Below are 12,806 nucleotides of genomic sequence, written 5' to 3' on the forward strand. Positions count from 1 at the left end.
TCACACTGATGCTAGCGGTTATTGGATTGGTGCAGTTCTAGTATCAATTCAGGAAGGTGCTCAAAAGTTGATAGCTTGTGCTTTCCGAATACTCTCCAGGTCTGAGAAGAACTACTCTACAACCGAGAAAGAGTGCCTTGCAATTGTTGCGGCCATCAAGTTTGGCCACATTTATTACACAAACTATTCAAAATTGTGACAGATCACCATTCTCTGTGGTGGCTGACAAGCCTGAAGGAACTGTCAGGTTACATGACAAAAGATGGGCATTGAGGCTTCAGGAGTACTATGTCACAATGGTATACAAAAATGGATGCAAACACTATGACGCTGATTGCTTTTCAAAGAATCCTTTGCAGAACACAGCAATACAGATTAAATCTGTCATATCTGCCTTAAATGACACTATGCTGAACTGAGAGGAGATCCAGCATTGCTGAAAAGCCTTGAAGAATGAGGAATCAGTCAGAGGAGGATTCCAATTAATAAATGAAACATTGTTTAAGAGGAACTATAATCCAATGGAGCAGAAATGGTAAATCATTATCCCAGATCATCTAAAGAGACCAACATCTGCTCACACGGGATTTGTGAAGACTTCAGACTGAATCAAATGCAGGTATTACTGGCCAAGTCTCTACCAGTCCGAAGACACTATGAGAAGAACACCAATGGCAGAAGCATGTGCTGCAATTACCTCCAGCACATTTAGTACCAATCCTGCCTGCAACAGTGCCGTTTCACAGAACTGGAATCAACTTCTTGCAGAGGTTCCATAAGTCAACAAATGGAAATTGAGGGATAACAGTTTGCGCTGGTTACGTCACCTGCTATACCGTCACCAAAGCTGTGTTGACTGCTGAAACCACAGAAGTTAAAAGAGTTCCTTGAATAAGACATAACTGTTCATTTACAGATGCTGTGTGTTTCTAAAGATATTTCTGCAAATAACAACACTTGGCAGCTGCTGTGCATACCAGATGGAAATTTGAAATTTCTTGAATATCAGATGGCGAGACTGGCTAATTGTTTTACAAGAATTTATAACAAATTATTTGTTTCACGGTTGATTACTGAACATTATCACCGTCAAAGTGACCAAAATGGTATTTCATGTTACATATAAAGCTTCTTACATGCGAAAGATGGAATTTGATACAAAATCCTTTGGAATATACACAGTTGGAGTAAACTTCTGTTTCAACATGTTGGCAAAATTATTTTGTTTAGGATCACTATTTACATATATCATAATAAGACACTGTGATAGTAAGGGATCAGGTGAATAATTCTACATATAGTATTCTACACATATAATGGCCTGGTAAAGACAGTTGAATTTATAACTGTTTGGAACAACCATGATCCATATCACTTGACTTCTGTCATTAGGTGGGACTGCAGTAAGTATGGTTTTCACCTTATCGATAAAGGGCTGGGGAAACTCTAGGACAACAGCAAAAAATCTAAGTGGAAGGGAGTAGATTGTTGTGAATGATAAAGTACGAATGGTTGCACCTATTAGAGCAGGACCTTTATCAGGTTGGGGAGGAGAGAAAGAAATGTGTTTTGAAAGACATTTGTGGTGCAATCAATTTGAGGAAATACCAGAGATAAATTATAGTATAAAGCCATTAGTTGACTGTTTTAAGCACTTGTCCGAAATAATTATTCCAGTCACAACAATTCTGTCAATACACATCAAGTTTTATTACAGCATCTGAATATTTGTGGACTGATGAGGAACATTAAATAATGTTGTATTCACAATGATGAAATACACATGCCAAACCCAGTTAACAACATTTCCTCCTATGAACATAATGTGACCACTAGTAGGTTCGTGTTAAGCATTTTAGGATAACATTTTACACATTTCTGTATTGTAGTTGCAGAGAAACGATGAGTTATCACAGGTATCAGACACTGCAATGTATCTGCAAGCATTAGTATTAATAAAAGTGGATTGGAATGAAGTCTCACGCCATATACCTAAACAAGTACTACGTTCCACAGCTTTATGAGAACAGTACTTCAGTAATAAGCCTTGGGAACATACAAGATTATGGTTGTGACCAAATAGAACCCCCACCTCCCCAAACAGAGAAAATTTTAAATTTGCTTAAGTAATTAGAAATGACACAGTTAGTGTAAGTAAGTGGCAAATCACTGCATGTGGAGACTGCAATACTGATTTCATATCAGGTAGTACTGACTGAGGGCATTTACTTGTTTCTGGCGAAGGGCATGAAAGAGGAAGCTGTGTGGTAGAATTTTGCACAGAGCATAATTTAATTGTCGCTAAGACTTAAATTAAGAATCATGAAAGAAGGTTGTCTACATGGAAGAAACCTGGCAATATTAGAAAGTTTCAAATAAATCACATAGCTGTATGACAGATTTCAAAATGAGATTTTAAGCTGCAAAACATTTCCAGGGGCAGATGTGGACTCTGGCCATAATTTATTGAGTACAAACTGCATATTAACACATTCTGATCACTGCCCATAGAAACTACGAGCGCGCATTTATTGCCATAACAGGCCGCACTGGGAGAATCTCCGAGCACCGCCTTCTTGATTTCTATTTCAGGTTGCTGCACATTATATATGTGCGGTGACGTCTGGAGTTGAGTTTTTCATTCTTGTAGTACATCGGACAGCTGCTAGATGGTGTTCCTGCCTCATCTTAGTGCTAGGTGACTCAAAAAAGGCACCAAAACAAGTGATTCAGCAACAGGATATGTTTTGAACTGTGAAGTGTACACTAGTGCAGGTGAAAAAGACAACAGTGCAGATTCAGTGGTGCTAAATTTGTGCAACAGTTATTTACATAAGGGTCATACACTGTATATGGACCGGTTTCATTATTTGAAAGATTGTTTGATGAGAGCACATCTACTGTTGGCACAGTAATGAGAAACAGAAAAGGCCTTTGACAGGAATTCAAACAGAATAAGGTAAGAAGAGGTGAAATAGTATTCAAGAGAAAAAATTCCGTGCTAGCACTTCACTGGAAAGATACTAGGGATGTGTTTGCCCTTTCTACCAAACATAGAATGACAAGCAGTGTTACAAAGACAAAATCCAAGGCTGGCATGGTAGAAAAACTGAAGCCTGATCTCATACTTGATTATAATAAAAATAAAACTGTTGTTGATCATGGAGATCAGCTAGTGACCTATTATTTTCAACGATGAACAATGAAATGGTGGAAAAAGGTATTTTTTTGTGTATGATGTGCGTGGTCAATTCTTACATTCTGTACAAGACACTTCTGCCTGTCTCTCACAAATGAACCAGCTTGTTTACTTTTATGGTGAACCTGTGAAAACAAATACTCGAGAAATCAGGTGATGTTTTAAAGGAAGATGAAAAGTGGGGTTCAGCAGCAAACAGGCTAACAGCAAGGCATATACCCCCACTCATGTCCCATCAACAACAAGCAAGAAGTATGCATCAAGATACTGTATTGTTTGCTCTGAGAATAATGCTTGCAGTACTGGCAAATGAGTGAGAAGGGAGACCAGATGGTGGTGTGAAGAATGTAATGTAGGATTGTGTCTACCTGTTTCAAGCAATGTCACACAAAGTCAAATTTTGCTCAATGAAAAGAATTGTATAAATACAATGAAATAGTTTGGTACATTTATTTTATAATAAATTCTGATTTATTGTAATTATAAACTTTTTTCCTATCTCTGAATCTTCTAATTTTCAAAATATAATGATTCTGTAAATATGAGACATCTTTCAAAAAACTTTAAACAAATGTTGAGATATATGATGATAATACAAACATCAGTTCAAAGGTTTTGCTTTTATTCATTATCTTTTGACCACGAGCCATGCAAAAAAGGTGCAAAAGTGTACGACTTCTAAGAGATTGCAGCAGTCCATGCGGCCCGACCGCAATGTGTTAAACTGAAGAAACTGCAGACAGACAGGAAATTATTAAGAGAAGAAGAATAATTTGACAGATCATTCAAAGAAAAACATTGGAAACAAGACACCTGGAGTAGACGACATTTCCATAGAATTACAGATTGTTGAGCATACCAATGATGCCAAAACTGTTCCATCTTGGAATGTTTCAGGTTGATTACATAACGGTAAGGCATATATTTTGGAACTAGGAGGGAACAAAGAAAATGATTCAAATGGCTCTGAGCACTATGGGACTCAACATCTTAGGTCATAAGTCCCCTAGAACTTAGAACTACTTAAACCTAACTAACCTAAGGACATCACACACACCCATGCCCGAGCCAGGATTCTAACCTGCGACCGTAGCAGTCCCGCGGTTCCGGACTGCAGCGCCAGAACCGCTAGACCACCGCGGCCAGCAGAGAACAAAGAGATTGTTGAGAGTTTCAAAGGGAGCATTAGGCAATGACTGATTGATTGAAATATAGTATAAGACAAATGGCTAGCTTTGTGAGATGAAATAGCAAAAGCAAAGCAGGATGAAATAGGTAAAAAGACAAGGCCTGGTAGAAATCCTTTGATATTACACGGCACTCTGAATTTAACTGATAAAAGCAGAAAATATAAAAATGTGGCAAATGAAGTGGAAAAAGTTAATAAAGAAAACTAAAAAATGATATCAATATAATGGAAGGAAACATTCCACGTTGGGAAAATTATATGTGTCTGTATGTGTGGATGGATATGTGCGTGTGTGTGAGTGTAAACCTGTCCTTTTTTCCCCCTAAGGTAAGTCTTTCCGCTCCCGGGATTGGAATGACTCCTTACCCTCTCCTTTAAAACCCACTTCCTTTCGTCTTCCCCTCTCCTTCCCTCTTTCCTGATGAGGCAACAGTTTGTTGCGAAAGCTTGAATTTTGTGTGTATGTTTGTGTTTGTTTGTGTGTCTATCGACCTGCCAGCGCTTTTGTTCGGTAAGTCACCTCATCTTTGTTTTTATATATAAACTAAAAAATGAGATTGACATAAAGGGCAAAATGGCTAAGCAGGAATAGTTCGAGAACAAACATAAGCCTACAGAATCATGGATAACTAGGGAGAGGTAGATACCACCTATAGGATGATTTAAAGAGGCCTGGGAAGGAAAGATGAGCAACTGAATGACTGTCAAGAGCTCAGAAGGAAAACCAGTCCCAAGCAAAGAAGGAAATGCTGAAGGATGGAAGGAGTATATACAGTAGTTATACATGGGAAATGAACATGAAGGCAATATTTAGAAAGGGCATCAGTAGTAGATGAAGGTGAGATTGGAGGTATGACACTGAGAGAAGAATTTGACAGAGCATTGAAAGCTACAAGTCAAAACAAAGCCCCTGGAGTATATGACACTCCTTCACAACTACTGATATCCTTGGGAGACATAGCCATGACAAAACTATTCCACCTGATATACATGATGTATGAAACAGGTGGAATACACTCAGACTTCAAGAAGATTGTATTAATTCCAGTTTCAAAGAAAGCAAGTGCTGACAACTATCAGTTTAATGCAACATGGTTGCAAAACACTGCCATGAATTATTTACAGAAGAATGGACAAACTGGTAGAAGCTGACATCAAGGAAGATCAGTTTGGATTCCAGAGAAATATAGGAATACGAGAGGCTATACTGAGCCTTCGATTTATAGGTTAAAGAAAGATAAAGCTGCATTTATATCATATCAATACTTACAGAAAGCTTTCACTGATGTTGGTCTGGAAAACACACTTTAAAATTCTGAAGGTAGCTGGGTAAAATACAGGGAGCAAAAGATTATTTACATCTTGTCCAGAAACCAAGTGTAAGTTACAAGAGTTGATTGGCATGAAAGGGAAGCAGTGGCTGAAAAGGGAGCAAAACAAGGTTGCAACCTATCCTCATAGTTCTTCAATCTGTATAGTGAGTAAGACGTACAGGAAACCAAGCGGCAGCTTGGAATAAACATCAGGAAGAAGAAATAAAAATGCTGAGTTTGCAGATAACACACTAATTCTGTCAGAGGTAGCATAGGACTTGGAAGAGCAGCTGAAAGGAATGGACAGTGCCCTAAAAGGCAGATGTAAGATGAACACAACAAAAATAAAATACTGCTAAAAGAATACAGTAGAGTTAAACCAAGTGATGCTGACAAATTATATTAGGAAATGAGGCACCTACATTCAACTCTGCAAGCCACTGTATGGTGTATTGCAGAGGGTACCTTGTAACACTGCTAGTCATTTCCTTTCTTGTTCTACTCACAAATAGAACAAGGGAATAAGACTATTTAATGCCTCTATATTTCTCTTATCTTCATGGTCCTTACATGAAATATCCATTGGCAGCAGTACAATCTTTCTACAGTCAACTTCAAATACCTATTACCTAAATTTTCTCAACAGTGTTTCATGAAAAGGAGGTCATTTTCCCTCCAGGGATTTCCATTTGAGTTTATGGAGCATCTCCATAATATTTGAATGTTGATCAATGCTCACCTAAGAGCTGCTTTAACACCTTCCTTCATTCTGACCTGGAAGGGATCTCAAGGAATCTCACAGTACTCAAGAATGGATCACATTAGTGTTATATTCACGGTTTCCTTTGTAGATGAACCAATCTTTACTAAAATCCTTCCAATAAACTGAAGTTGACCTTTCACCTTCCCAGCATTAGATGAGTATTGATAGAGGGGTAGTAAAGTAGCTGATGATGGTCGAAGTAAAGAGGAAATTAAATGTAATCCGGCAAAGGCAAGTAAAGCATTTCTGAAGAAAAATTTGTTAATACCAAGTGTAAATGTAAGTGTTTGGAAGTGTTTTATGAAGGTATTTGTCTGGAATGTAGCCTTTTACTAATGTGATATGTGGATGATAAAAAGTTCAGAGAAGAAGAGAATAAAAAGTTCTGAAATGTGAGCTACAGGAGAGTGCTAAAGCTTAGCTGGGCAGGTTAAATAACTAAACATGGGACATTGAATCAAATTTGGGAACAAAGAGCTTTATGGTACACCTTGATCAAAAGGAGAGTTTTGTAGACCACACTATGTCACCAAGGAATAGTTAGTTACATAATGATGGGAAGTGTGGACAGTAAAAATTACACAATGATGGGAAGTGTGGACAGTAAAAATTACATAATGATGGGAAGTGTGGACAGTAGACCAAGACTTAAAAAGTAAACTCTAGTGTAGAGAGCTGCATTACATCAGTCTTTGGATAAGAATTACTTATGTCTAACCTTGGTTTGTTCCTCACAGTAACAATTCCAAAAAGAACTGAAGAATGCAGTGAAATGGTTACTGAAACTGCACAGGTAATTTCACTTCCCCTTATTCCATCTTTACTTCTCACTTGTATTAAAGCTGTACATTGCTTACCTGTTGTTCTATTTTTGACTTCTAATTCTACCACATTGCACCTTTCCCATTATTTTTGTCCCCCACCCCATGTCCTATAAAAGATAGGCCCATTTCAACCTGGGACCTTTGTGACCTGCCCTCCTTTATAACATTTCCCAACATATCCATCTCCCCTTCCTGACTCAGTCTTTCCTTTTCATCCTGTACATTAAGTCTCCCCCAACCCACAGCTCTGGGCAACTTTCCCGATATCTACCCTTTTCCTAGGCCTCTCCAGTCCTTTTCCTTCACCCCTCTCCTTTCCCCTTCAACCCCTCTGCCTGAAGAAGGAGCCACTGGCTCCAAAAGCTTGCCAATTAAAATTGTCTTTGATGTGTGTGTTCTGCCACCTCTTATTGAATAATTTTTTTTTTAAATAGTTATATCTGGCATTCCTTCAATCCTCTTAGGTATCTTGAGTCTCCTTGTATATAACAATGACATTTCAGTAGCATTATCAGGTGTTAAATGCATTAAGCATTGCTAATTAAGTTTTCATGTTCCTCTATACATAGTTCTAACCCACTCATCAACATTTATCAGAACACACAAGAAACTGCAACCTGAAATATGTATACAATATGAAGATGTGCAAAAAGAAAAAGTTGGTGTTGTTAAATGCTGATGATTACAACTGGATTACAAGTAGACAACAAAATTCAGTCACAAGTGACATACCACAAATTGCCAAATGAATGAACAGATCTTTATTTGCAATTAAATTATTATTAGAGAGACATGTAAAATGAAAAGACTCACACAATTAGCTTACTTTCATTCCATAATGTCATACTGTAGCTATCAAACAAAGAAGTTTCTGCACATTGTAATATCAACAAAAAATAGTCAGAGTTAACTGAGTCACAAGTGAGTAGAACAGAGCCTGGAAATGAATTATACAGATTGCAGACTCACGGGATGCATGGAGGCACAGCAGAACTCCCTTTTGTGCGACTAGAACTGTCACTGTTCCATTGAGCTCAACCCAGTTAAGAACAATGTGTCAAACAGCCCAGTTATCAGCATATGTATGAATCTGGACGGGGAAGAAAGATATCTCTGGGAAATGAATAGCTCATACATGGCATGCTGTTACAACAGTGAAGAGAGTTCAGATCCAGAAAACAGCAGAATGTTTCGGATATGGATCACACATTGTGACCATTACACTATTAACAATCCCACACACTAAGATGGGTTGCCCACATTGGGGGTAAAAGACACATCAAATTACTACTGTTTAAAGTGACATATTACAGGCACACAAACCTGTTATCCTTTATGGAATCCAGTAAGCAAACATTCAGAAGGGGGAGATTAGAACAACAAGCAGACAGGACAGCAATTCTTTTTCTAAACCCCCATGAGCTCCATAATCAGTACCTTCACTTAGACCAGAAATCATTGAGGTATTATTTACACTGCAGGGAAAATGTGCAGAGGTGCCACACTAACCAACTGGATCCCCTGGAAGAGCTGTTATTAATGACAAGGTAAGTAGCCTGTCAGTGTTTTCAATGAAGGTACTGCCCATAAACCTTTGGTCACAAATAGCACAGATGGTGATTTAGTGATCTACGGCATGACCCAAAGGCCGTTAACATCTGAAAATGCACAAATTAATTGAATAATGTAGGTAGAGATAAAAATTGACACACAGGCCTGAAATGACACGGGTTTTTATTGCAAATAAAAACGATTGAAAAAACTGGCCAACAGATGGCACTGGACAGCAACAGGTTGGTGATGCCGCATAAGAATCTTGCATAAAATGAGCTGTAGTGAGAGAGCGAGTTAGATCATCCCTTACCTGGCCGATAAACACCTGCTGGAAGGTGCAATTTTTATGTAGGATAGCACCCCACCCTATGTTGCTACTCGTGTGGAAGATCTCTTGTGCATATCGTTCAGTGAGGATACATGGTGAGCTGCCAAGTCTGTCATGCTTGGTGTCCAATGCTCCCAGCCCTTAATCCGTGTGATTATTCATTTTGCAGTTACCTGAAGTCGCACATCTACTGCAATCTTCCACCTTCATTACGGGTTCCAATGGAGAGCATCTGACGACAATTTCCCACTATACCTGCTGATATGCTGAACAGTGCTGGTCACAACATTGTCCCTCAGCTACGGGTACCATTGACGAATGATGGCCGACATGTCGATCATTTCTTATAAAAACATTATTTTTTATAGAAATAAGATTTTATTCTAATTATTGCTTTTTATTATATGAAGTGCCATCTGTTGGTCATTTTGTGCACTTTCTTGCTTCAATAACAAACTCATGTTATTTCAAGTATGTATTTCCTGCTTTCACTATTTTGCAAAATACTGAATTTTCAAATGTTAAGTAACTTTTAGGTCACCCTGTACAGTAATGCATCAAACCTGATTGTGTGTTTAGAGATCGGCACATGTGTACATGATGTATACTCATATTTCCTGAATTACAAGTTGCATCATCACCAAACACTTAACTTTTCACAGAACCAGTCTTTTATTATTTGGAGCATAAGTATGCTCTCAGACTTAGATCCAGTCTCAACTACAGATAGCAGGACTTCTTCAGTAAGAACAGTCTACAACAACTGTTGAAGTGTATACTACGGTGTACCAAAGTATCAGTGACTTGAAGGCGCCAATGGTTTCTCATGGATCTTGCGTAGATGCATTTTTTCCCCTATTCTACTAACTGTCGTGTCCTACTGACGTGTCCGGAGAGGGAGTGGAAGGACTGCATTGGTGCGCGTCAGAGAACTTACTTGGCATGAGGTCTCGGTAGTGTGGGCCGCCAACTCCTCACTGCTCCGTGGTAGAGAAGGCTGCAAGGTGAGCTAGAGTACGGAACTCGGATAGGATCTTAGGGAAGCTTTCATGTATGAACACTCGATGTATAGAATGATTATACTGGAAGTACCCCTGGCACTTGTGATTTAAATAAGATTCTATATACAGTCTCCAATGATTGTCTATCTGGCTATGCAGTTGCCATCCCTAACTTCCCAAACCGAAGTCCTAATACAGCAGAGGCGAGCGCACCAGACTAAGTGTCAGCTGTGTCGATTCAGCCTCAGTCCCCACTTGTTGCTGTGCTCAATACTCTCCTGCAACTCTTGCAGCATCCCGATACTGACTAACGTGGACCGGCGTCCTAGGTACCTCACTCCATCACTGTCCTTCGATCTAGCGGCTATCCGCTTTTATAGGGGGTAGTGCACCCGGCACCACTTGTTCTAGAAGGTTCTAGCACCCCCGAACTTTGAGCCCTGAGTAGGCTAGTCACGTGGCAGCATGTGATGCCTACGTGATGAACTAGCCATTCTCCACTGTTTGCTGTGTCCAAGGGTTGCCACTAACTGTGCTTGAGCCTCGTGATACTGCATAAGTCCCTCTTGTTAGTCGAGTACACATTACACATGAGATAGTCTGGTCACGTCCGCCTCGCTTGATCTGTAGCAATAATTTTCCAGCCTACAGCCTACATGATTTTAATTCTATCTTCTACTATTCGCGACATAACACCACTTATTTTTTTCTTGCAAACACCGAATTTAAGAACAGGTCATATAATCCAGAATGAGAGTTATACTCTGCAGCAGAATGTGCATCAATATGAAACTTCCTGGCAGATGAAAACTGCATTCCAGACTGAGATTCGAACTTAGGACCTTTTCAAAGGTCCCGATTTTGAGTCTTGGTTCATCACACAGTTTTCATCTGCCAGGAAATTTCAGATTGTTACACACAATAATCTTGGTGTAGAAATTATACAATCATGAACACAATACTTTCTGTACTCTACCTGAGACCACATCTCTTAACTCCACTGCTTCTCTCTTAACAACTGATGAAAGAATAAACACACAGGATGATAACAGATTGCAATTACTGTTGCCACATGGCAAATGTGAACACAATCCTCACACAGGATGTTTACACATGCTTCACAGGAGATATCACTGTGGATTATGACTTGTTTTGTTATTGGTTTGATGTGTGCTATGTGGTACACCAATTACAAATTGTAATGTGTTGGAGAAACAGTCTCCTTTTTGCCAATACAATTTTCTCTCTAATGTGGTATAATTACATGAATCGGTAATATTTGAAATGTGTAAGCTAATTTTGACTCACCCTTCCTAACAATTTACTGAACATGGTCTTCCATCAGCATTTAACCTTTGACGAAGGGATAACTACAGGTGTAAATTTCTAAAAATGATTACTAATGGTGAACTTCACCGTAGCACATTTTTAAGCATTGCCACTGGATATTGCACTCAAACAATATTTCAGCAGTCATTTGACATTCTTTTATTCGAGTTCGGCTTTTTTCTGCTCCAAGTACCCATTTTTTCTTCTACCTCCCATTTACTTGTGGTGAATACATAATTTCTGCACTACACATCACTTTAATGGAATGACTAAAAGCAATAAAATGTGATATCAGAGACAGTTTGGGGAAAAAGTACTGTCAAAAATCATAGAAAACAACAGAATAACAATGATGATTATACACCCCCCCCCCCCCTCCGCCTCCCTGATTGTGCTGCAGCTCTACTGGGTCTTGCTGCTACTGGAGTGTGTGAAAGAGGAGAAGTGGAGGTAGTACATATAAATAGCTAATATGCAGCAATTTAAGATCAATTTTTGATAATCAGTTCCTGCTGTTCCTTAGACGCAATCTTTAAAATTACTTTTCTGCTGTACGAGCCTATTCCCTTCTCTTAAATCTCCATTATAAATACTGGCAGGATAAGGACCAGCAAAATAACTTTTGTGCTTCCAAAAGGAACAGCACCAGTTATGCTCATGGTGATACATCCTGGGCTACTGGATTGTTTTCAGGACTAAGAATGTTGGAAAATATTAAGATAAGAATACTATACTTCAGCATCATACTTTAGCAAGAAAGTGCTGTGGTGAAAAATAAAATATCAAATGCCCACAATTCATGCGTAGTTTATTGTGTTAATGGGGGTAGAGCTCAGGACCTAGTAGCCAACTGTCATTATTTAAATAAAACTATGTCCAACTTTATATCTATCTTAATGTCCAGTTACTCCATGTGCAAAATTGTGGTAGATGAGGCCTTGTTTTGAATCAGTGTGAGTGAAAAAATGGAAAGCAAATAGACTGTGTGGGGCAGAGAATTAGAAAGCTAACTCTACCATTGACTGTCTGTCACTTCTTTTACATTGTTGCTATTAATTTCTTTCATTCATAGCTTGAAGTATTCATTAAATTATCTTCATGTACCGATACCAATTTATAAACATATGATTGCGTCTTATTTTCCTACGTTCAGCTTATCTTCTATTTAAAAAGTGAGTACGAGTCCTAATGTCACCCGATAACTCTGGAGTGCAGTGTGGGAATCCTGTATTATTGTCCTGTTGGAAATCTTCAATAGCCTTTAAAACTTACATAAATTAATATTTTAGTTATATGCATCCAAGTT

This window comes from Schistocerca americana, chromosome 8 (genome assembly GCF_021461395.2).
Source record: "Schistocerca americana isolate TAMUIC-IGC-003095 chromosome 8, iqSchAmer2.1, whole genome shotgun sequence".
NCBI classification, from domain to species: Eukaryota; Metazoa; Arthropoda; class Insecta; order Orthoptera; family Acrididae; genus Schistocerca; species Schistocerca americana.